The following is a 26,807-nucleotide window of genomic DNA, read 5'->3' as shown; positions in this document are numbered from 1 at the left end:
TATACACAGATGGACTTCGACATTAACAACGATATTCCGTAATAAGTCTGGCAACAATAGCTGGTTTAAATGATTTATTCGCGCAACTCGTTTGTCTTGTTGTAGTCCTCGCTGTTCGCGTCCGGATATCGCCATCGTAATCACAACCTCACACACTGGTACTGGATGTGCATCACCGTGTCCCTAAGAAGCCAAATATACCAAAAGATGTATGTAAACGACAGAAGAAAGCGATCGAAATGTGTATTTCAGTCGAAAGCCACGCACCCCACTGAAACGAGTTGATCGGGAAACAAGTTGATCAGGAAACAAGTTAATCCGGAACACAGGCTTGTGTGTGTTGAGTGAGTGTGGGCCCACTGAGTTAAGTGTGAAATTGTATTCAAAGGTGACCTTATAATATTTTGATATGATTAATAATTTCCAGTTAAAGGGATTATTAATCAGACATTATTGAAGGTACATTCTGACTGTGTATTTCCTGTTTGTTCACAAGTATACAGTAAAATAATTGAGATCTCTATTTCTAAAACTGATTCCAGTGTGATATTTGGTGATTTATATCAATAGAGGTATTTAAACTAATGTGTTTAAGGTAAGTGTCATTGTGCTCAACACATTTAAATATACCTTTCTTATGTCACTCAGTTAAATTGTTCAGTGTAGACATAATCTAATAGTAGCAAAGTTACAGTGCTTAAAGGTGCTTAAAGGGACTCAAGATAACACAAAGGGTACATTGGTAAAATATAAACAGGATCATTTTAGAGAAATAAGACAACATTACCTTATGTATTCTTCATTGTAAATTAGATTTATTGAGTTAACGAACTCAGGGCCCTTCCCTGATTAAACTAGGGAATAAATGGGCTACATACAGATTCAAACGGGCAGGACAAAAAATAGAGATGGATAGAATCGGAGGGATGAAACCCTCTTTATTGGTCACACATGCAGAGCACACAGCACACACAGTGACATTTGGCCTCTGCTTTTAACCCATCCTAGTACCAGGAGTCTAGTACTAGGAGCAGTGGGCAGCTATTATACAGTGCCCGGGGAGCAATGGGAGTGGGGGGGAAGGGGGATGTCCGGTGATTTGCTCAAGGGCACACTCCATATTTTGGTCTGTTCAGGGACTTGAACTGGAGACCCTACGGCTCACAGTCCAAGCCCCTACTGACCGAGCCACTGCCAGACACATATTATATTGGTATAATGCCCCTTTCACAACAACGCGGTTCCCGTTCTAGCTCCGTGCTAGAGCTTTTCTGGTTCGGAACCATTTTTTCTTGTCAGCCAATCAGCCCCCGTTTTGTTCACAACGCCCAGAGCCCGACTGGTGCTGCCGTGTCATGACGTCACCGTTTACGTCGCTGATTTTCTCCCTAACGGCGCTGGGTCGATGATCGTATTGCTTTTAATCATACGAAGCCAGATTAAATTAAATAACTATTTCTCAACCCTTGTACTTTTCTCCAGAGTGCCGTGGTTCATTATTTATTCATGTGTTTCAGCGGCATTTACTGACCGCTGCAGTGCTGCCCGCTGTTTGGCATCACAACGCTGTTATGAAAGTTTCTCTGGTATAAAATGGGTGATGTTAGCATAGCAACCGAAGCTAAACTGACTCTTGACTACTTGTTGTTATCCTATTGTGGCATAAGCCGGCACATTTTACCAGCGCATTTTTCATTATGATTCTACTTGTGATAGTCGGACATGACAACCTGTGCAGCCCATGTATTGATACCCTCCGATAGCTGCTATAATACAAAACAAAACGTCTGCCTGCTCTCCACACTGATCAATAACAGCGAACGGATGGTCAAAGTAAGGTACAAATAAACAGAATCACACTAAGCCTGGTTAGTGTTGCCTGACTTTATAAAGTTTTTTTTTTTTAATAAGCTTGTGGTTGCGTTCTAGTCACTTTGGTCAGCGCCACTGCTTGTTACAACTTTCATTTTCTGTACTCGCCATAAACTGTTATTGCTCAGGTTGATCCCGCCCCTGCCCCTGCCTCCGACGTAAGCGTGACGTATGTAGTTCTTGCTTCTAGACTGACAATCTTTGGTGCTTGAAAAGCACCGGGTTTCGGAGCTTAGAGGCGGCTCCGTTGCGGTGTGAACAAGAAACCGCGTTGGTGTGAAAGCCCCATTAGATTACATTGCTTGTATTGGGTGTGGTTTCCTTGAATTCCTCCTTTAAAGTGAACATAACATACATGAAGGTTTTCTTTAGCAAATACCTGGAATGAAAATATCTCTGCAGATCTAATGCAACAAATAGTGCTAGAAAAATGACTACTATTCCCAAGAATTTAAATGCATACCGATAGCTATGCCAGGAGTATATCAGGAACAGAGCCTTTAGATCTGCTTTCGGGCCACCCCTCTGAGGAGATACATCCACCAACTGGTCCTTTTGGTTTTAGTTGACGAAGATTTCTTTAAAAGTCCTGCATGATTTTGAGATGAAACCATAAACTGTATAGGATGAAACCTGTCAGGAGAGCACTACTTAATTAGACTTTCTGTAATCTGTCCATCGTGGGAATTTGAGATGGATATCCAGACAAAAACATAAATAAAAGTAGACACAAAAATGTACTGCTAAGCCTGTAAATATTGTTAGAGAAATAAGCCACATTTTGTGTAGAAGTCTATGAGAAATGATCCCAACTCTATCTTGATTCATTACTTTAGTAAACATTTTCATCTTGAGTTTATAAACCAACTCGCTAAGTCTTCTTCAATACCGCCTAATATTCTTTTTATAAATCAAGTTCCCATTGAGCTATGTTGTGATTCTAGCTATCAAGGTAATGTCTGGTCTTGGTATTCTCCATGTTTTTGTCTTAGAACTTTAACCCTTAGTGTGTTTTTAATTTATGAAATGTAATTGTAAGCACAAACTAATGAGTGACATCAAAGTGGCAACACCCACTTCTTATGTGAATTAACCGTTGTTATATATATTAGGGGTGGGGGAAATAATCGATACAGCATAGTATCGCGATACCTTGCGTGGCGATATTGTATCGATACACGGATGCCAAGTATCGATATTTTATTATATAAACTTTTTTTAATAAAATAAAAATAAATGTGTTGTGTATATAAACTGTAGCATATCCCTCCGAAAGATGGTTGTATATAAAACAGGAAGTTACGTTAAGACATGTCTACAATTGCAATGAAAGTAACAAAAACAATGCCATCTCCTTTTCAGGTTCAAATAAAACAAATTGGGTTATTTACATAAACTAGTCATATTGCAAATACATTTTTTAACCAGGAAGGGAAGACGGACATGGTATGTATCTTCAATTAACAGACAACATGTCAGTTTAGGCAGTTTATCTTTTTTTCTATAGTCATTGTAAAGCTGAAATACAAATAAAAACAAAACACACATTTACAAATTGTTGCTTGATTGTTGTCACATTAATAAACACTCATTGATTAAACATTATATAAATACACAATATTTAACAAGCATTGAACACTGTTAAATACCGATTAGCATTGATGTTTTTTGCAGATGATCAACTGTTTTCCTCCAGTGTCCAGGCAAGTAAAGGCCCTTGGATTTCAGCAGGGTAAAGTGGTGTAATTTGGTAAATGGTTGTGTTGAAAAAAGTATATCTTTAAAAATGGTGTATGAATAACACATATGTATATGATAATGTCTCAAGTCAATACAAACATTCTCAAGTCAATCACTTGAACACTGAGAATCCATATCATAAGCATCCAACAGTAATTATCTTTATTTAAGGAGTTTTAAAAATCGAAGTGTTAATAATTGTCAGTAGGGCCCGACAACAGTAATGTCCATCACAAAGGGGAGTGGGAGTGAGTGCCAGGTAGGAAGCCCTCGGAGAATGGGACGCTAGAAGGTTAATGTAAAAGCTGCAGACTGTTCGCCATAGGTGCAGGTTGCAAAATCGGAAGTGTGGGAAAAAGTATATCAACAGTGCATCGTTATATGGCCCTTGCAGAGAAATTCCAAAGCTGGTGAAGACCTTTCAGATTTTGGTTTTGAATCAACCGTTTAATGGAACACATTTCCCTTTTCCAGAAATCTCAACAGAGAAAAGTTTGGCCAGACTGATACATTTCAAAGTTTACATCAAATGAAAGACATTCACAGTCAAGAATTAGATATAAATGATGAATGCCATAAATGATTGCATACATTAACAGTAAATATTTCTCCAGTAAGAAAGCTGTCAAACGGAAATGAAATCTATTTCTGACTTATTCTAATAATGTACTTAACCCACTAAAAGTCAAACAATCGGGAAATGACGTGGTAATAACAATAAATAATTTATCTTGTTCAGATGAATATTGTCGTTTTCTTTTATTTCATTTGTTCTTCTTTGCGGAATGCCGCTGTGTCAAATGTCCTTCTTCAGTGCCTCTGTATCAGGTACAGAAAATGTGTTGTCTCTGTGTCCACTTAAAATCAATTGAAACACCATTACACAATTCCATCTGATTAATGATAAGGACCTAGAGGACATTATACAACATCTAAAATCCTCCTCCTGCTGTCTTGATATTATACCAACAGGCTTTTTCAAAAATGTTTTTCAGTGCATGGCCTCAGATCTACTTCATATAGTAAACTAGTCTCTTCACTCAGGTGTTTTTACATAGGCCCTAAAAACTGCAGTCATTAACCGATCTTAAAAAATAATAATCTAGACCAGGGGTGCCCAACCAGTCGATCGCGATCGAGGGGAGATTCCCAGTCGATCGCAAGATGTGTCTAAAAATAGAACAACAATATTCTGTTTTATCGTTAATGTCCTATAACATAATCTTCCTGTGCCAGAATAATGCACTTGAAAGCATCAAAGCTTTGTGATTGGCCGACGTGACCCCATGTGTCGGGGCGTGGCTGGTGGGCAGTGGGCACTATTTCGCTGACGTTGTCCTTGTCAACCATAGGTGTCAACACAGGAGTGACAGTCCGCACACACACAAGAAGACGGCAATTATGGCTGAAGCAAAAAAGCCCAAAATATATAATTTTCACTCCGAGTGGGAGAATGATTATTTTTGTATCTATTCCAATTCAATGTCCATCTGTCTCATCTGCAATGCGAGCGTGGCTTTATCGAAGAAGTGTAATTTAGGAGCGGCATTTCAAAACAGTGCACAAACGCTACGAGACGGAATTCCCTCCTAATTCTGCCCTACGCTCCCAAAAGGGGAGGGACCTGAAAGGACAGCTAAATGCACAGCAGTCCATTTCCACCAAGCCCAACAACAAGAGCAAGGCTGCTACCATAGCATCTTATCGTGTCAGTCAAGTTCTTGCGAAAAACATGAAGTCTTTCAAAGACGGCAAAGTTGTGAAAGAAGCATTCCTGGAGGCTGCCGACGCGCTTTTTAGGGACAGTAAAAATAACAGTAGCATTTCAACAGGTTTTTGATATAATAAAAACTCAAGTTAGATACCGTTATTAATCCGCTGTAAGTTTTGGTTTGTTTGAACTTATTCATTATAATTATTGGACAAAATGGTATAAGAATGCAAACTTAAATTGATTATAGTCTATTATCAATTCAGGTTAAGAAACTAGTGTTGCTTGCATCTTATTTCAAAGGCATTTCTTTTTATACTCTACAAAAATGCAACAAAAAAAGGGTTTGATTCTTTTAATTCTGTCTTTTTTATTGCACTTTGGCAGCAGATTCCTGTGTAGCTTCAGATCTGAGTCGTCTTATTAGTAAGCCTAATTTATACTTTTATAGCAACACTATTTTTATATAATGGCAAAGAAAGGGTTCAGAGTCTTTTCTTTTTTCCCTGTGTCATATGTGGCAGCACTGTTCAATGTTTCTTGAAAACATTACCCACTGTAGTATGTGACGTGTGAATAAACTCCAACTCTGTATCAACAACACTGTTGTGTAGCTTCAGTTGAATACTTGTATGTGTGTAGATTAGAAAGAGGTAAGATAAAGGATCTGCAGTATTTTATGAAGTATTCATCGTACAAAGGTAAGTTTTAGTAGAAGTGTGTATTTACCTGGTAGTAGGCTGTCAGTAATGGCTACACCTCTCTATTTGGACTGGTAGCTCTCGGCAGACTGGCAACTTTAAAAGTAGCTCTCAGTTCAAAAAAGGTTGGGCACCCCTGATCTAGACGCTTCAGTAATGAACAATTACAGGCCCATATCAAACCTGCCATTTATAGGTAAAATCATTGAAAAAGTTGTTTTTCAACAGTTGAGTCCTTTCTTGAATTTAAATAACTGTTCTGATGTTGAGGAGGCGTGTGGCGCTGCAGGACAGTCTGTTAAAAATCCAATCTATCACCCAATCATGATACTCGCTGTCCATTGTGAGATTGGACCTAAACCAATCACGACGCGAGTTCACAATGGACGGAGCCAATCACGTCACGGCATCACAATGGACAGAGCCACTCACGGCACGGCTTCTCTCCGAACCCGCCCCCTCACGCTTTTGATTGACAGTGGACTTGTCGCAGTCCTCGCGAAGCGCATCTGAGATATCCAGAGTAAGTACCAACAGAACACTAAATGTTACTTTTTCCCTGTTTGACAGTCATAAAACCCAATTTTACAACCGTCACTCGATGTCATTTGAATATTTTGCCGTCAACTTTTACATGACGGTATACGGCAACTTCAGTCAGTCAGTCTACATCAAATTAGTTAGCATCGCCAGCATTGCTAACGCTAATGTTCCTATTTTAAATAAACGTTAACTGTCATTTTAATAATTGTCAACAGCCATGTGTAAATATGTACATCCGATTGTCCGATTGTTATACAATTATTAGATTAACGGGCATGTTGTAATTAGCTTATTACACTTTTTGACCTGTGGTAACACCAGCATTAATCATACAGCTACTGTATTTGGCGTAGCCCTTACGATAGTTGTTGACAATAGGTGCGGTGTATACGTGTATACTTATTAAGGTTTTAAAATAACCAACTTTAATATTACCCACTGTAATTTGAGATCCCTATCGGTAACGGGGCGTTTTATGAGTTAGTTTATGCGTTGCATGGTTTAAGTGTATTGTTAATATAGACACCTAAATGATATACCGATATGCTTTAACTCAGTATTATATGACAGTGTGCAAAAAAGTACACGTCCCACCGTCCGGGACATTTTATTTACAATATCGGACAAGTAGATATTTCAATTGACTTGTCCGGTGGACAAGTGAAGTTTTTCGCCCTGATTTATTGACAAATTATTGATAAATTCAGTTTACAAAAGGCAGGACTCATTCGCAAATTGTAAGTGTCCGCCATTGTTTGTTTAGAAATGTTAGTTTCGGTTCTGCTTTTCGATTCCTAAGGAAATCCATCTCGCCGCTTTCTGTACAGTTAGACGGGGGCGGGGCGGGGAGGGGCGGGAAGTGTAGCACAGTGGCAGAGTTGGGAAGAAAACTCGGTTCCGAGTAGGAACAAATGACGATTGTCCGTTCCCGGGATTGATAAGAGTTGTGAGGACAGGAGGCGAGGCCGAGCCCCGCGGACCGCAGCTCTCTCTCTCTATGCTCCGTATCAGCTGTTCGCTGCACGGTGCAGCTCAGCGTCTCTCTCTCTCTTTCTACACACAGCGGATCCGCTGCCCGTTTAACAGCCTCATCTTTGTCAAACTTTCTTATGTTCTTTCTCTAACACGTAATGAAGGTTATTAAGCGTTTTAGCTCCTGTGTTGTTAATATTGACCGCCATTTCCTTTACGAAGTGAAGCAGCCTCCCTGTGTCCTCGCACTGTCCTCACATCCCCGGACTCCCAGACTCGGATGAGCACAGGGAGGAGCCACAACAAAACTGAGGTAATGGTTTTTGGAGCCAAGGCAGAACGTATAAAAGTTAGCGCTGAGCTTCAGTCTGCGATGTTCAAAACAACAGAGCCAGAAATCTAGGTGTAGTCATGGAATCTGACCTGAGTTTCAACAGTCACATTAAAACAGTTACTAAATCAGCTTACTATCACCTAAAGAACATATCTAGGATTAAAAGACTAATGTCACAGCAGGATTTGGAAAAACTTGTTCTCGCTTTTATCTTCAGTAGACTGGACTACTGTAAGGGTGTCTTAACAGGTCTCACTAAAAAATATATTAGAAAGCTGCAGCTGATTCAGAACGCCGCTGCTCGAGTCCTCACTAACACGAAGAAAGTGGATCACATCACTCCTGTTCTGAAGTCTTAACACTGAATTCCTGTGTGTCACAGAATAGATGTTAAAATACTGCTGCTAGTTTATAAAGCACTGAATGGTTTAGGCCCAAAATACATTTCTGACCTGCTAAATTAAGAACCATCCAGATCTCTCAGGTCTTCAGGGACTGGTCAGCTTTCTGTCCCCAGAGTCAGAACTAAACATGGTAAAGCAGCATTCAGTTATTATGCTCCAAATATCTGGAACAAACTCCCTGAAACCTGCAGGTCCGCTGCAACTCTCACTACTTTTAAATCCAGGCTGAAGATTTTTCTTTTTGTCGCTGCTTTTAACCTCTTAAGCCCGGCCCCGATACCGGGGGTAAAAAAGCGTCACTGCAGGAGACAGCGTCTGGGGGCTACTTAATATTTAAACTTTAAAACTTAGCAACCTGACGATATGAGCCATTTTTACTGAAACAAAACACAAGTCTCACAAGAAGCGTTAGCATTAGCCCTTAGTGAAAACAGGCTGATGCTACTTCCGGTGCTAACTAGCAAAAACGATCTTTAAAACTGAATATGTTCTGCACAAACTACATATCATCTGGAAGCTGATACTCCACAGATTATTTTGATATAAGTATCATCACTGTAGTACACGAACTCACTGAGCTAGCAGCCAGAACAGAGCAAGAAAACAACAACAGTGTTCTAAACCATAACAATAATTATGTCTTACCGTTGCTGTTTTGTGATCAAAAGTCGTGTTCAAGGGAATAAAATTGCTGCTCAAGGTTAATCCAATGTCTTTTAGTCGGTTTAGAATTGTTCCTGATAATCCATCATTACATTCATGGCCGCAGAGTAGGTATACAGTTTTGCAGTCCGGCGCTCCGGCTGTCTCACTTGCTGTTTACGCAAGCCTCTCTCTCCTTGACATAAGTGTTTAGCGGGGTTTACTAACCCCCCCTCGATTGTATTGGCTCTAAAGTTTCGAAAAGGGTGTCAATCCCCAAAATCGACCAATGGGTTCCAGAGATAGGATCCATCCTGTGTATTATGAATAATGCCAGCAGCGGCTGCTTTACGCACATGACGCAGCACAGCCAGCCGCACAACCAGCACAGCACAGCACAGCACAGCAGCAACGAACACAGCGAACACAGCGAACAGAGAACACCGCGAACAGAGAACACAGAGACAACAGCAGGCAACCCTGATTATGAACTTCAGGATATGTATGTACTCTCTCTGTTTGTATCTATTAGTTGTGTATTTGATGTAATCTATAGTAATTCCACACTCGCAAAATACAAAATGGACGCCGCTTTGTTGTTGTAGCGTTATCGTTCCGTGAGAAACTAAAACAATGGGAACATCATGTTGGTGAACATATACATAGATTAATTGTATTTCGTGACTATAACACGGCAGTATATAAATAAAGCTGTATTGCAGGGTTCCCCAATTATATTTACCAAAGGGCCAATTTCTTTCAAGCATGACAAGCTAAGGGCCAAAATGTTATGTGTCACTAAAAGTTGTTTTACACTATGTGCAGATGTTAGCTCTATTATAATTGTTGTAGTAGTGGCAGTAGTAATGAAACAAACCCTGTGTTGAGAGTAAAGGAAAAATGTAGGGATGCACCGAATATTCGGCCGCCGAAAATTATCGGCCGAAAATGGTTAACCGAAAGGGCTCGCGGCTGGCTCACAGCCAACATGTCTGCCGCTTGGAGATATTTAAAAATATCAGAGAAAGAGGCGCGGATTGCGATTTGTAAAACGTGTTCAGCTGACATTTTCGAGGGGGTGTAACTACAAAGACTTTCACCACTTCAGGATTACTCCACCACTTGAAATCAAAACACCCGGACAAATATGCGGAGTAAGATCAAATCACAAGCACTGACAGCGAGAGACTGTTCAGCGCTGCCTCTCATGTGCTTGATGAGAAGAGGAACAGACTTATGGCTGATAAAGCAGAGAAGCTACTGTTCATTAAAAAGAACCTCCCACTTTTCCTTAATAAGTAGACAAGGCTGGCTTATCATAAGCTTATCTAGTTCTACATCTCTACTCTATACCCACTTTCCTGAACAATTTTCATTGTGAGTTATAATTCACCATCTCAGGTTATCATTAGGGGGAAATGACAGCAGCACACTGAGCACAGTGTTCAATATATTGTACTTTCGGTATCGAAATGATACAATGTTGTTTACATTGCTCATGAGGACAGACCACCTTATTTGCAGATTCTTGAAATTGTAATTTAATTTGTAATTGATTGTGGATTTTGTATCCAGTTTTCACTTTATGTATCTTTATACAATGTTTACCACTTTGCTTATGAGGACAGACAGCCTTATTTACAGATTCTTGAAATTGAATTGTAATTTCATTTGTAAATAGTTACATTCATGTGGATTTATCCAGTTTGCACATTTGTATGCATGCACTTATAGGTGCATTTGTTGTTGTTGAAGGCCTGGCTGTTACATTCTTTATTTACACTATTTTGTTGTAGGCCTACTGGCCTAGATGTTTATGCAGTTTTAAAGCAACTTGGCTTTGTTCTGAATGCATTTTGTTGTAGTTATCCTACAGAGAAAAGAAAATGCACTTGACTTGGAATTAATGTACTGTATGAATTCAAAAGTGCTGAATAAATGTTTTATGGACCCATAATAGTGATTATTATTTAAGTTAAGTTTTGCCATAATCATTTATTTTTCCATAATCGGGCAGCTGAACAACATTGGTAAAAAATGTATACATTATATATATATATTTCTATTAATCATTTTCGGCCTTTCGGCATTCGGCCAACTGTTTCCTATTTTCGGTATCGGTTTCGGCCAAGAATTTCCCATTCGGTGCACCCCTAGAAAAATGCATCCTTGAAACGAAATTAGACCGAAATCAAACATTTATTAACAATAATAATAAATAAATGCTTTAACAAATACAAATGATTTTGCTGTGGTCTGATGGGGCATAACAATAAAACAAAAATAAAAAACAACAGAGTGAACTCTGATCAAATAGTCAGACAGGTCCACATCCAATTCAGCAAACACTGTAACACACACACACACACACACACACACACACACTGGGAAAGACAGGAAGACAGAGAGAGTTTCAGTTAGTTACTTTTATAATGTCGTACCAAAATTCACCACATTATTAGTTTTAACATTTTTAAATATGTGTACCAAATAATATCAGGCTGTAAATAACAAATTGTATTAGGTTTTTTTTACTTTATTTTTAATATATTATTTTAATGTTGTATTCAATTTAACCAGTTTGTGGGCTGTTGTTAAAAGCCCTGCATTATCCAAGGTTTTTTCTCTATCATATTAATAATTTGTTTTTAATTACGCTGCGTAGCATTTTATTTAGGAAATGAATGTACATATAAAATATAACTATAAAATGGTTCTTTTTGTCTTAATAATTATTATACCACAATAGAATTGACAAATTGCAAAAATAAATTGATGTTGTTCACTCACCAATCAGTGAGAGAAGTGAGAGTGGCGGGATGAGGCAACCTGTCTGATGTTGGGCTTGTATTCTGTTGTGGCAATCCTGAGGCACTGTCCAAGATGTGCACTGGAGAGTCTGTTCCTGTCCTGGCTTTTGATAGCATTCATTGAAGAAAATCCTGATTCGCAGATGTATGTTGAGGGGAACATTGTGAGTAGGAACATAGCAATAGCTCTGGTGTTTTTTAAACGAGCTTGGGGAACCACGTTGATCCAAAAGTCACACACTGGTGCATCCTTGTGTTGAGCTTTCAGCAACTCAGAGCTTCCCATCTCTAAGACCTTCATCTGAAGAGCTCCCTCTTCTATGGAAGGCACCAGCCTTTTGGCCTCTCCAGTCCACTGCCCGTCTGCTGACACAGAGAACGGCTGTCTGAGGAAGAGGAGGATGTCAACTGAGATTTTTGGGGAGCTTTCAAATCGCTCCTTGAAGTTTTCTGCCAGTTTTGACACAAAATCCTACATTACTGGATCTTCCGGCATTTCATTCTTCTCGCAGTGCTCACGCAGACGTGGAAAGTGCAGCTTCCTCCCATGAATATCTCTCTCCAAAAGGTGCAGCTTTGACCGAAAAGCTTCAACCGCCTCGTACATCTCAGCAACAGTGTGGTTCTTGCCTTGCAGCTGCAGGTTAAGGTGATTTAGATGAGACATGATGTCACACAAAAAATGAACATCTGCTATCACCTTGGTGTCAGTTAAAAAGCTCAAAAACTCATGGGCTTTTTGGCTCTGCAGGCTTGATAAGAACGACACCAGTTCATCACGCAGGTCGCACACCCTCTCAAACACACGGCCCTTGCTCAGCCAGCGAACATCGTTGTGTAGTAAGAGATCCTTGTGTTCAGATGACATTTCCTCTAGCAACGATCTAAAAAGGCGATGCTGCAGACTAGAGCTCTCACGCACAAAGTTAACCAGTCTCGTCACAGTATCCATCGTTTCTTTCATTTTTCCACACAGTTTTGCGCACAACACTGATTTGTGAATGATGCAGTGAAATGTCAGAAGCGCCGGGTTAACGGCGGAAAGCCTGCTTACCAAACCTTTGTGCTTTCCAACCATTGACGGAGCCCCGTCAGTTACAACAGAGACGATTTGACTCCCATTCAAACCATTCTTTTTGAAGAACTGTGTCAGCTCGTGGAAGATTATTTCTCCGGTCGTGTGCCCGGGCAGAGTAAGCAAACACAGCAGCTCTTCCCGGAATATCTTCCCATCAAAATATCATACGAACAAAGACAGCTGTTCCATGTCGGTTCGGTCACAGGAGGAGTCTATGGCTAAGGATATAGCCTCTGTTTTCTTCAAATCCGTGAGTAGACTGGAAAAACACTCCTCCGCTAAAACCTGGTTGCCGTGTTAGCCGACAGCGGCACCTGCTTTAGTAGCTCTACAACCTTTTTTTGTTGTTTTTCATCATGATTTAAAACTTCATGAGCCATGTCTATCGCACACCGTTTAATTAACTCAGCATCAGCAAACGGCTTCTTGGCTCTAGCAAGCGTCCAAGAGACGTGCAATGAGGCAGCTGATGCGCTCTCTTGTGCCGATGTTGTTTTCGACATTGTGGAAACAGAGTGCTTGTATGATGAAAGCAAACCTGCTATCTTTTGTGTGCGCTGGTCGGATTTCTCTGGATAGTTAGCATTAAAACTGGCAGCATGAATAGAGGTGAAGTGCCGCTTCAGGTTGTCTGATTTGATTACAGCTACATTCTGCATGCAAATCAAACTAGTCGGTTTAGCATTGACGTGGTCCGGTAAAAAAAAACAATACTTCTCAGTCCAGTCAGTTTTGAACTGACGGTTCTCCTGGTCTACCTTCCTCTTCTTTGCGAATTCCATCCTGGGTTTGAGTTATCCACGGCCCGTTAGTGTCATGTTGGTCAATCGCTGGGCTGGGATGACAGGCGGCTAGCTGGCGAGCTATTGTTTATATGTGTTTGCCGCTATTCCAGGTGGTGACGAGTAAGTCAAGCGCGCGAAGCACGTCTTGCATATGCACGCGATAAGGTCATGGGTCAGGTTTGCGAGTGTCGACGGAGGTCAAAATAAAGCGAAACCGCGGACATTTTATTTTATGTTTATATGTTATAACAAGTGAATGCCAGTAGATCAGCGCGGGCCATGCCTTTTCCTCTCGCCCGCGGGCCGCTAATTGGGGTTGGCTGCTGTATTGTATATCAACCCAGTCTATATACTGTATATATATATCCAGTGTGTGTGTATGTGTATATATATATATATATATATATATATATATATATATATATATATACTCCACACATTCCAAATGGATTCTGTTTTGTAGTTCTACAGACATTGACTATTAGCAGTTAATAAATAAAGCTGTATTGTATATCAGTCTATATATATATATATTGTATATACTATAGCGTGTGTGAAATAACAGTATTCACATATATATATATTTGTATACTGTTATTTCACACACGCTATAATATATATATATATATATATATATATATATATATATATATATATATACTGTTATTTCACACACGCTAAATGGAGGAATTCCCTCTGATTTGTAGGGGTGCACCGAATGGGAAATTCTTGGCCGAAACCGATACCGAAAATAAGAAACGGTTGGCCGAAAACCGAATGCCGAAAGGCCGAAAATGATTAATAGAAATATATATATATATATATATATATATATATATATAATGTATACATTTTTTACCAATGTTGTTCAGCTGCCTCATTATGGAAAAATAAATGATTATGGCAAAACTTAACTTAAATAATAATCACTATTATGGGTCCATAAAACATTTATTCAGCACTTTTGAATGCATACAGTACATTAATTCCAAGTCAAGTGCATTTTCTTTTCTCTGTAGGATAACTACAACAAAGTGCATTCAGAACAAAGCCAAGGTGCTTTAAAACTACATAAACATCGAGGCCAGTAGGCCTACAACAAAATAGTTTAAATAAAGACTGTAACAGCCAGGCCTTCCACAACAACAAATCAGTGCATGACATTAAGGATTTTGGGAGATGGCCCTGTGGGCCATCTAAGCTAATTTACAGATGGCCCTTAGCCCAATAGAGATTGCCCTGAAAAATGCGCACGGACGAAATGGCATGAAGGGTTTGGGGGGCCTCCCCCTAGAAAATTTAGATTTTTGCAGGTCTTAGATGCTGTCTGGTGCATTCTCTCGACTGAATTATAAGAGGAACCACCACAATATTATATTGTACAATTTCAATTTTATTCTTCATTTCACTTTTTTTATATTCTTCAGTTTGTTTGTTCTTGTTTGTGTTTGCTCGCTTGCATGCCCTGCATAGCTATAAGAAATACTTAAGTTGTTGGTCAAGACACTTTCCATCTGATGAAGGCAAATGCCTTCCCAGATGTAAAAAAGTAGAAAACATTACATTCAGTTATAACTGCCAAAACAAACATTATTTACACTATTATGGCCCCTGTTAAAAATGTTTGTAATGTTATCTACTGTAAATTGGTCGAACGAATGCCTCCTCATCCGGAAGCTGACCGAGCAGACCCGAGCGCATCCGCGAAGCACACACAATGGCGACGTCAGAGTTCCCGTTAGCCGGCAAAATCTAAATCTCTTCGGTCAAAATAATTTCCCTTTAGCGCAATACCGCTTCAGTTGCGCCACTTCTGTGACAGACAAGAAGAGTATGTGACAGACAAGAATAGTCAATTCTAATGTCTAACACTTAATGTGGAGAAAGAGATGTCATGTATGGGTTGATTGTGCGTTGATCTGTTGGTAATGCCTCGGGGTTCCGGTGGGCATGTAAACAAATGCATAATGCTGCGCTATACTTTGTGGCCTCACCCAGTTGCATAGCGACACTTATTGTTTAGGTGTCTTTTAATAAGCAGGTAGTCATATCATTATCTAGAACTAGCTGGATCTGATCGATATGGACATAAACGCGAGTGAAGTCTAATCTGACTGGAGAGAGAGATCAGCTGCTGCTGACGAGTCGACACGCAGCTCTGCATGATCACATGCAGCGGTGAGCAGACAAAACACACACTTCAGGTTAGAATATCACACGTAGCTATTTGAATTACCTCTCAAACTACCTAAACCAGTTATAGATATATTTCGTTTTACTGTCGGGTCACTCATTACTGATCCACGAGCTGCATGATACTGGCATAATAGACTGCCCGATCGGGCAACCAGCAGGTGAGGCTTCATTGCCCGAGCTAAATACTAGATGGCCCCGGGCCATCGGGCAGTCCTTAATGTCAAGCCCTGTGCATGCATACAAATGTGCAAACTGGATAAATCCACATGAATGTAACTATTTACAAATGAAATTACAATTCAATTTCAAGAATCTGTAAATAAGGCTGTCTGTCCTCATAAGCAAAGTAGTAAACATTGTATAAAGATACATAAAGTGAAAACTGGATACAAAATCCACAATCAATTACAAATTAAATTACAATTTCAAGAATCTGCAAATAAGGTGGTCTGTCCTCATGAGCAATGTAAACAACATTGTATCATTTCGATACCGAAAGTACAATATATTGAACACTGTGCTGCTGTCATTTCCCCCTAATGATAACCTGAGATGGTGAATTATAACTCACAATGAAAATTGTTCAGGAAAGTGGGTATAGAGTAGACATGTAGAACTAGATAAGCTTATGATAAGCCAGCCTTGTCTACTTATTAAGGAAAAGTGGGAGGTTCTTTTTAATGAACATTAGCTGCTTTATCAGCCATAAGTCTGTTCCTCTTCTCATCAAGCACATGAGAGGCAGCGCTGAACAGTCTCTCGCTGTCAGTGCTTGTGATTTGATCTTACTCCGCATATTTGTCCGGGTGTTTTGATTTCAAGTGGTGGAGTAATCCCGAAGTGGTGAAAGTCTTTGCAGTTACACCCCCTCGAAAATGTCAGCTGAACACGTTTTACAAATCGCAATCCGCGCCTCTTTCTCTGATATTTTTAAATATCTCCAAGCGGCAGACATGTTGGCTGTGAGCCAGCCGCGACAGCCCGTGCTTGTCGCCGCGTTTTGATTACTTCATCACAACAACACGTTAGCTTACCAACGTAACCCTGTTCTCTGACATTCGGTGATATTTTTTCGGTGCTAGAACCCTTTCGGCCGAAAGCAGAAAGGGCCTTTTTAACCATTTTCGGCCGATCATTTTCGGCGGCCGAATATTCGGTGCATCCCTACTGATTTGAGTTACATTTTTGAAAGAATAAGCCAGTGAAGTAATCAAAGTAATTGTTTTTTCCACATTTGTTTTCACAGTGATGAAGACGAGTATCAAATGGCTTCTGGAGGATCACAGCCATCAACATCTGCCTCTACTCTTCTGGTTGCAGTGTTACCAAGCTACGAGCTACGACGTGCATCAGATCAGCATACAGTTGCCCCAGAGCCATCAACATCCAAGCTACGCCGCCGGACGTCTGCACCAGTACTAACTCAGCCTCCCTCTGCATCTTCCGATTCAGTGGACAGACTGTCAGGAGGAAAGTGAAACGGGCTGGTGTGGCAGACTAAGAGTGTTACCGTTCCTTACGCTGTGGTGGACTACAACAGAAGCATGGGCTGCGTGCAGGGACGTCGGAACTATTTTCTGGGGGGGGGGTGCGGGATTTTTGCTGGGAGGGTCGGGGGGGAAACTCACACTATCAATGATTAACGAACTCGACACGTAGGCCTAATAGCCTAGGTCTATACATAACAGATATAGGCTACATAAACACACGCAGCATCTTAATTGTTACGAAAATGTATGAAACAAAATGAATTAATGAATTAATCAAGCCTTTATTAAGGAACATACTGTAGCCTAATAGGCGATAACATAGGCCTACAGCATTCAGAAAATCAACAGAATAATACAGCCTTTACGAACATAGGCCTAATGGAACATTCAGAAAAATAACGGTTTACTTTGCGCTCGTAAGGGCTTTTAAACTGTTCCAAAAGTAGACCTTCTCTCCGTTGTTCTTCTGATAAATTCTTTAAGCAGGGTCGAGACATCGCATTCATCGAGAAGGTCGCTATGCGCATTCATAATAGCCAAATGAGTGAGTCTCTCCTGCTTAATAGTATTGCGCAGCCACGTTTTCAACCTGCGCAACGCCGAGAACGAGCGCTCGGATGCCGCGACAGAAATGGGCAGAGCCAGACAGAGCTTTATGAGCCTCTCCGCTTCCGACAGCATGGAGCGGGATTGGGGCTGCAAGGTGTGCAGAATGGCCAATACATCCTGAATGGTTTTCACTTCTCGCCCCCTACACACGTCGCTCAGGATGTCCAGCTCAAGGCTTAGCTGCTCTCTTGAAAAGGAAGTCAGTTCCAGGGAACCCACATCCACTCGTTTCCCTTGGGCCGCCTGTAGAACTGCCTGCTCTCGCCCTGCAGCTACGCGGAGTCCTTCCTGGTCAAAGCGCCGCTCCACCTCTGTGCGCACCAAGTCCAGGGCCTCAAACAATTCCCTCTTCCACAGGCTTGGATATTCTTTAATAGTTAAATATAACAGTTAAACAACAACCAAGAAATAGTTTCCATATGGGCTGCCTATTTAAGCTGGGTGGGTCAACCTTAAATTTTCAATTTAAATTCAAATTATGAATATGGTTTGTTATGAAAGTAGGCCTATACGTTATTTAGTCAGTTGATACCGTTGTAATGAATTATTAATTGCAGGCTAATTTCGCAAATAAGCGTACATGGATGTAGTACATTATTATGAACTATGATATCGTTTTCTATGGATAGATCAAATCTGTCCACAAATGCTGGAGAGCACGCTCTGTGTGCGTATTTGTTGCATTCTTTCAACATTACAGACCGATGAGCTTTATGATTAATTTTAAAATACTGTTGGCATTATTTATTTAGGCCTATTTATTTACCCTCGTTCTCCAACTCCCGTTCCTCCTCCTCCGCTGTATGGCGAAAACGCGCTGGGGTCTTGCTGGTGCGCACTGGATGAGGAGGCTTCAAGTTGTAGCGCTCTGTGTATTGTTTGGTCTTGGCCACAAGGTCAGCGAAGGTGTCATCTTGTCTGAGTGTGTTCAGTCGCTGGCAAAGAAGTTTGGCAGCTTCCATTGATCCAAGGGCTGTGACTTTGGTGCCTTGCAGTGACCGAGCCACGGATTCACATGGCGTAAACATGGTAACGCAGGCAAACAAACCAAAGACTGTGCGCGTAGTGGTGCCCTTTTTGAGCAATCCTGCCACTTTGGCACGCGTCTCCCCCTTGACAATCCTGTCACTCTCCAAGGTCCTAAATGTCTGCAGCATCTCTCCATAGCATGCCAGCAACCGTGACAGTGCCACAACTCTGACGCACCACCGAGTTGGGCACAGGGCAAGCAGGTTGATCACTTCTCCACATCCAAAAAGAGACTGGTATAACGTTTTTCTCTTTGCTGAATCATTAATCACAACTGTGACTTCCCGAACAAAGTTCAGTGTATCGGCAACAAGGCGCACTTCTTTTGCCACTTCTTGCAACACTAAATCCAGAGAGTGGTTTGCGCAGTGGACAAACAAGGAGTCAGGACATGTTTCCTTTAATCTTGCCTGCACTCCCTTGAACCTCCCTGACATGTTGCTGGCTCCATCAAAACAGTAGCCTTTCAGCTTCTCCAGCGGCAGATTTAGCCGAACAAGGACATCTTTAATGCACAGAAAAAGCATCTCGGCGGTTGTGTCTGGAGCGTTGTAAAAGCCCAGAAAGAAATTCTGGACTTCAAGATTGTCATCTGCAAATTGTATACTGCATGAGAACTGTTCTTTTCCACTGACGTCGGTGGTCCCATCAGCAGTTAAGCTGAAAAAAGGACTTTCGGATGCTTTGGCTCCGATTTTCCTCTGGATGTCATGGGCAAACAGCTCCAGAACTTCATTCTGGATGCTGCCCGACATCCAATTGTCCCTCCTCTTCATCCAGTTTTGCAGGTCAGGATCAGCGCGTACCCTCTCGACCACTAGCTGCCACAACACCCCATCCCGATTTGCAGCTCCTCTCAGAGGGAGTCCCTGGCGCCCCAGGAATCTCACGCTGCTGAAAACGAGCTCCAGCATTTTCCGGGCTGTTATTTGTTCTTTAGCAGCAGCCTCAGACAAAAGCGCATTAATTGGCGTAGTTTTCAATGCAGCCAATCTTTGAGTCGCATCTAAATGAATGCGTGTTTTCTCGTGGTCTCTGATTTTCTCCTTTGCTTTTCTCCAGTTTGAAAAGCCCGTATCTTTCAAAAACGGACTGTCAGCTTGTTCTGACCCGACCAACTTGCGCTTGACAGCTGACCTGCACACACCACACACAATGCCATCACTGACCGATGTATTCCAGCCACGGCCACTCTCTGAACCAGGCAGCCTTGCAGGAACGAGTGAAGTTCTCACCCAACTTCTTGGCAGGAAAATTGTAATCCTGTGGTGGTTTGCATGATATTGCCTCTTCTTGGCTAGCACCGGGTGCTGGTGGTGGCGCTGGGGAGGGAGGACGAGGCCGAGGGCCGCCGGGCCCTTCGGCTGCCTGCTGCTGCTGTCCGGTTGCTGGCACACAGCCTCTAGGTGTCTCTCTCGGACGTTTAGCTGGGTCGGGCGGATTTGTAAAAAAATCTGAAATTCGTTTTTGAGACATAGGCTAGTTCTAGCTGGCGTAGTTGAACTCAAATCATGTAGCCTATGCATATGCTAAAAACAAATGAGAGCCGCGAACACAGCAAACATAAAAAAAATTCCCGCTACTTTTTTCTTTTTTTTTTTTACACATAGGCCAACGTCACAGTGAGCTGTCAGATGCAGTCTGCATAGCAACAGCTATGCCATGCCAGCCAGGCTGCTGTATTGAGCCAGGCAGGGTGCATATCACATCAAAAGATCTGTATTAAGAAATACATGTAAGTCAGACAAATTGAGTTTAAATTCAGAATCTTTATTTTTATTTTTTTAACGTAGGCTAATCCTGTGATTCCTGAGGCTGACGGGAGGGGGTGCTGCCGCACCCCCCGCACCCCTAGTTCCGACGTCTGGCTGCGTGGATGTGTCCGATGCTTTGATTGGGTACTACAGCGTTCACCACAAAACCATGAAATGGTACAAGACTTTTTTTTTACCATTTTCTGGACATTGCAGTGGTGAACAGCTTCCTTCTCCACAAGGAGATGCACAAGATGAGGGGTGACCCCGGCAGGACGAAGCCAAACACCCAGAAGTCCTTCAGGGAGCAGCTTGCTGCAGACATGATGGGTGAAGTCCCTGCAGCACCACCACCACTCCCCCCCCATCATCACTCGTATGCATTCTCAAGTATTATGGGGAAGATGCCACCGCGCTCAGGAGGTGCTCTGATGCTGGCAACACAACGGTGAAGACCTATTAAAAAACACTAAACACATTCAGGTTGTGTAAATTTTTTCTTTTTTGCCAGTGTTTACATAAAAAATGCTTGTGGTGTTATTTCGGTTTTAGTGTAGTTTTTTAGTGTGTTATTTTTTAAATAAATCTGCTCCTGTTGGAGACAAATTTATCCTAGGTTTCCTAATTGTTATTGTGTAAGTAAACCTTCCTAGAAGTGTTAGTCGGGTGATAAACATTTAAGGACTGTGACAAAGTCCACACACAGACACACACACCATTTAGATTTAAAAAAAAATGTAATTTTAAAAAATGTAAAAAATATATTTTTTTTTATAAAAACACACTGGATGGAATGATTACCTATAGTGATAATACAATTATTTGTACAGTATAGTACCTGAAAAAGGTCAAATGGCACTGATGGTATCCAAATGTGCCAAAATGTGCCCAAAGGTCAGTCTTTTTGCTAAACCTCTCTAAAAAGGTCAAATTTTACTTATTTTGTCTCAATCTTGATACAGGGTACTTATTATATGTTATACTTTGGATTGCTATAGCTTTTATTCTACCATACTATCATTCAAGGGTGGTTTTCACTATAAGTAATGGTTTTTTTGTAGGCGGAGGTAAGAATTTACCTTTTTTTACTATGTTCCATCTGAATTTACTCTGACACAGAAACATCTATATTGATTCCGACACTTCTACATCCAACTCACAGATGTAACCTTGCTTTGATCAAATAAATTATTCATATAACCCTTTTAGAAGTTAAGTTATAGTCATTTATTTTGGGCATAGCATTTTCGAGCCTGAAACCTGAAAACAGGCTCGGGGCTTAAGAGGATAAGCACCTTTAAGAGCGGTAACTTTGCTAGTATTAGATTATGTCTACTCTACTATAACATATACACACTGAACAATTTAGCTGAGTGACATAAGAAATGTATATTTAAATGTGTTGAGCACAATGACACTTACCTTAAACACATTAGTTTAAATACCTCTATTGGTATAAATCACCAAATATCACACTGGAATCAGTTTTAGAAATAGAGATCTCAATTATTTTACTGTATACTTGTGAACAAACACAGTCAGAATGTACCTTCAATAATGTCTGATTAGTAGACCCTCCAGAAAAACGCGATTCTGCGATCGCAGAATATACCGCATAATCAGCAAAATGGCGCAGATTTTTAAAAGGCTGCATATTTATCAAAAGGCCGCATAATCCCCGCATTTTTCCACACAAAGTTGAGAGAAAAAAAAGTTAACTCGTCTTGACGTGACGTCATCAGCTCGCGCATCACAGAATGTAAACAACACTGTATAGAGTGAACGTGTGGAGCTCACACGATAGAGAAAACACCAAGATGAAAAAATCTAATCCATCTCATTTACCGACGAACATTTCTACAAAAGACCGGGCAAAAAGTGGGGGGAAACTATTCTGCACCCCGTGCAACTGTGTGTTGGAGCATAAGAGAAAATCGAGGGTGACGACCCACTTTGATTCATTCAAACATTCGAAAATGCTTTCGGCTGCTGCGGACAAGAAAGCCAAACAACTCACGTTCACCGAGGCATCAACCTCCAAAACCCTTTCGAGGGCTACAAGAAACGAAGTGAGTAGCCTACAAGATTGAAGCTGGTCAGATAACGAACGAGTAAATGAAAACAGAACGAGGCGGAGAAGTGTGTGTGTGTGTGTGTGTGTGTGTGTGTGTGTGTGTGTGTGTGTGTGTGTGTGTGTGTGTGTGTGTGTGTGTGTGTGTGTGTGTGTGTGTGTGTGTGTGTGTGTGTGTGTGTGTGTGTGTGTGTGTGTGTGTGTGTGTGTGTGTGTGTGTGTGTGTGTGTGTGTGTGTGTGTGTGTGTGTGTGTGTGTGTGTGTGTGTGTGTGTGTGTGTGTGTGTGTGTGTGTGTGTGTGTGTGTGTGTGTGTGTGTGTGTGTGTGTGGGGGTGTGAGATTAAAATAGCCCAATTGCTTTTACAGTAAATAAACATTGAATGTTTTTAATTGAATAGTAAAGGGGTTTAACGTTAGTGGCAGGTTGTGTGTGAGAGAGAATAAATAAGACAGCCCAATATTTAAAAAAGTTGTTATTCTTTCTCCCCGCATATTTAGCATATTTCGCAACTTTCCGCATATTTCGCAACTTCCCGCAATTTCACCGCATAAAATCACATAAAAACCCCGCATGTTTAATCGCATAATCAAGGATTTTAGCCCACATAATCAAGGATTTTAGCCCGCATAATCAAGGATTTTAGCCCACATAATCAAGGATTTTAGCCCGCATAATCAAGTATTTTGCCCGCTTTTTTCTGGAGGGTCTAGATTAATAATCCCTTTAACTGGAAATTATTAATCATATCAAAATATTATAAGGTCACCTTTGAATACAATTTCACACTTAACTCAGTGGGCCCACCCACACTCACTGAACACACACACACACACAAGCCGGCAAATAAAATGAAATAAAACCCCTCACTTTGCAGGCCTGATGTGATACTTGAGAGCGTTGAAAGTCAAAACTATTTGTCTTCTTCACTCAAATGAGCAATAAAACCAGAGCGATACCTTACATCTTCAACTCCAAACTGCAGCTGTACCGATCCCTGAGTCTCAGATGGCGATCAATGGTAGCGGGAAATTGTCCAGCGACGGCGTGCTCTCTGGTATTGTCCAAAACTCCTCACTGTCACCAACTTGCAGCAAAACTGATAAAGTTCTTCAGGATTTTCATGCCGAAAAACGCCGAACTGGAGCCAATAACGCCAGCTGAGTGTGTAACGTGGCTAAGAGTCCATTCACTGTATTAATGAATGCAAACAATCAGTTGCTAACAAGCTAATACACACGTGGATAACTCTGGGACAAACTTGGAGTAGAAAGGTAATTAGTTCCTTGCAGACAGCGTGTAGAAAATAATCCATATGAAGACTGTCGAGTTGATAATCTTGAGACACTAACTACATTCTTATTTGCTATAAACTGTCAACTTTAATTCACTCTCTGTGCCGCGACTTTGTCAGTCAAGCCACCACTCTGACGCACACTCCCTCTCCCGCCTTCACTTCCTCCCAACTTCAACCCTTGACTTTGAAAAAAAACCACAATATTTATAATTATACATTTTAGTCTTTTAAACATATGTATTACACTTTCCCTTTTTAAACTGTTGTGAAATATCTTTTAATCGTTATCTTTGCATGAACTAGATATTTTAACAACACTTATAACTAAATGACATATTTATTAACTTGTTTTAATTTCACTGTAAGGGTTAATTTCAACCTGGTTACATCAATAAATGTTAAGATTTTAATAAATTGTTTGGCAAACTTCATAAATAAGTAAAGTGCAAAGTCATGAACAGATCAAAGTAACCCCTCACTAACCTACATAATGCTTTCAAAGCATCTTGCAAAAGCTCTGTAAAATCTCCAAGAAGAGAACCTGCTCTGTGAGTCTCAGTTTACAGAGTATTGCTTCATCCATGAAACTGACATATGCTTGACATTTACTTGCCTTTGAATAACTTTTTCGTTAAGGAAGAGATTGTTATTTAGCTGGTTCAACTCCTTCCTGTAGTGGGTCTCGTTGTTGTTGCTGACCCACCACGGTTGTGTCATCCGCAAACTTTATGAAGTGGTTGGAGCTGTAGGTGGGTGTGCAGTTGTGGGTCAGCAGAGTGAAGAGCAGGGGGCTGAGCACACATCCTTGGGGGGAACCCGTACTCAGTGTGATGGTGTCTGAAGTGTTGTTGCCAACCCGTGCAGATTGGGGTCTGCCAGTGAGGAAGTCCAGCAGCCAGTCGCAGAGAAAGGGGCTGAGGCCCAGGTTTGTTAGTTTTCCAACATAGCTGATGGGGGATGATGGTGTTCAATGCTGAGCTAAAGTCTATGAATAGCATCCTAACATAAGAGTTTTTAGTGTCCAAATGGGTGAGGGCTGGGTGGAGAACAGAGTAGATGGCATCCTTAGTGGACCGCTTTGCTCGGTATGCGAACTGAAACGGGTCCTTTGGCGTATTTCCAGTGCAGGGCCTCGCACGGCTTAGTACGGTATAGTTAGGCCTTGTTAGGCCAGGCTCACTTTATGCTGCGTTTCCATTACAGTTGAGAACCTGGGGCAGTAACTATAGTAACGCAGTGTAGGCGGAGCCGTGACGTCATCTTCAATGCGAACCACAAAACTCGAGACATTACATTACATTACATTGCATTTAGCTGACGCTTTTATCCAAAGCGACTTACAATAAGTGCATTCGACCAGGAAGATACAACCTTTAAGAAAACAGAATCATATAAGTACATCAGGTTTCATAGAGCCAAACATTTCAAGTGCTACTCAACTGGCATTTAGAAAGCCAGCCCTTTATTAGTATATAAGTGCTTTGTTAGTAATTAGACAGACAGCGGGTGTTTGCGGCGGCGGACGCGGTACCGGCGGATGCGGTACCGATGCATTTGTTACGTTCCCTCCAAATCTAGGGGTACCAAGGGGAGTAACAAAACACAAAGATGACCAGGCACGATAAAAAAGAGAAGAAACCAATCTCTGAAGTCACGAGCAGGTCTTTTAATGGACAAGAAAAGAACACAGGCTCACCAGCCAACTTGCACAGTATACTAATGTACGGATATATCCAGGAGCACATCTCCTATCAATCGACAAAACACAGGGTTGTACACATGCAGCCAGAGGAGGAAAAGGAGAGTGACTGCAGCCTTCCTCAGATCCTATATGGAGGCCCTGATTGGGGATTTGGAGCACCTGGGGAGAGGCTGCACCTGGGGACAATCAGGCTGCACCTGGGGACAATCAGAGGGAGAGAGAGAAAGACACACACACACACACATACACACACACACACACACACACACACACACACACACACACACAAACACTACGGCACGTAACACCCCCCATAAAACCAAACAAGTGCTTGGCCACAGTTACCAAAACACCCACACAATTGGATATGAATCATGGGATCTCACCCACGGGACAGTACATCGGCCACCACATTACCCGCTCCCTTCTTGTACTTGATGACGATCTTGTAGTCTTGTGCCAGCAGGGCCCAGCGCATCAACCGCTGGTTGTGGTGGAACATCTGGGACAAAAATACGAGTGGGTTGTGGTCAGTGTACACCACCACTGGCGTTGAACTGGACGAGCATTTCCAACATCAATGTCATGCTTTAACACATTAGTGCTTGATGGCACATCACCAAATAGGGTCGGGTAAGCATGAAACAAGCCGACTACGTCGCTTCTTTGACTTTCTGGAAGGTACGCCATAGACTCTAAGCTCAACATAAACTCCGAGTTCGATAAACTACCACACTGCTGACCACCAGAGGGCACTATCAAATCATCCTCAACCATCGACACTGCACAGGCTAGGGAAGTGGCCACATTGGGAACAGCAGTCACCACAGTACCTTGCTGCTTCCCCTGGGAAGCTTTCCTGGCATGATAGGACTTAAGCATGTTAACATGGCACAACCTTGTTTTTCTCCTACGCTCAGGTGTGTCAATGATATAGTTGGTGTCAGACACTTGCCTTACAACCACATACGGACCTGAGAAGCGCGCGTTGAGAGCAGAGCCAGGTGTAGGCAGCAACACCAGTACCTGCTCACCAGGCTGAAACTGCGGATTAACTGCTCTCCTATAA

General features: G+C 41.5%; 1 protein-coding gene and 2 long non-coding RNA genes across 7 annotated transcripts in view; 1 reads left to right on the top strand and 2 right to left on the bottom strand.

The window, feature by feature from the left end:
* LOC307016864 (gamma-aminobutyric acid receptor subunit rho-1-like) overlaps window positions 1–9,120 on the bottom strand; it is a 141,972-nt gene extending 132,852 nt beyond the window's left edge. For all 5 annotated transcript variants that reach the window (XM_079646207.1, XM_079646212.1, XM_079646209.1 and 2 more), the window contains exon 1: window positions 8,923–9,120. The gene's annotated coding sequence lies outside the window, so the exon portion shown is untranslated. The remainder of the gene's footprint in view (window positions 1–8,922) is intronic.
* Window positions 9,121–9,266: 146 nt separating this feature from the next.
* On the top strand, window positions 9,267–21,668 carry LOC307016867. The gene is made up of 3 exons (XR_013801941.1): window positions 9,267–9,421; window positions 17,035–17,275; window positions 20,710–21,668. It is a non-coding gene; the product is annotated as an uncharacterized lncRNA (long non-coding RNA).
* LOC307014021 lies at window positions 11,100–11,955 on the bottom strand. Its single transcript, XR_013801137.1, has 2 exons — window positions 11,710–11,955; window positions 11,100–11,303 (listed from the first exon to the last, which is right to left on the bottom strand). It is a non-coding gene; the product is annotated as an uncharacterized lncRNA (long non-coding RNA).
* Window positions 21,669–26,807: the final 5,139 nt, after the last annotated feature.

The sequence above is a fragment of the Notothenia rossii genome, assembly GCF_949606895.1.
Source record: "Notothenia rossii genome assembly, chromosome: 8".
NCBI classification, from domain to species: domain Eukaryota; kingdom Metazoa; phylum Chordata; class Actinopteri; order Perciformes; family Nototheniidae; genus Notothenia; species Notothenia rossii.
The sequence above is the reverse complement of the archived record's forward strand: the minus strand, read 5'-3'. Positions and strand labels throughout refer to the sequence as shown.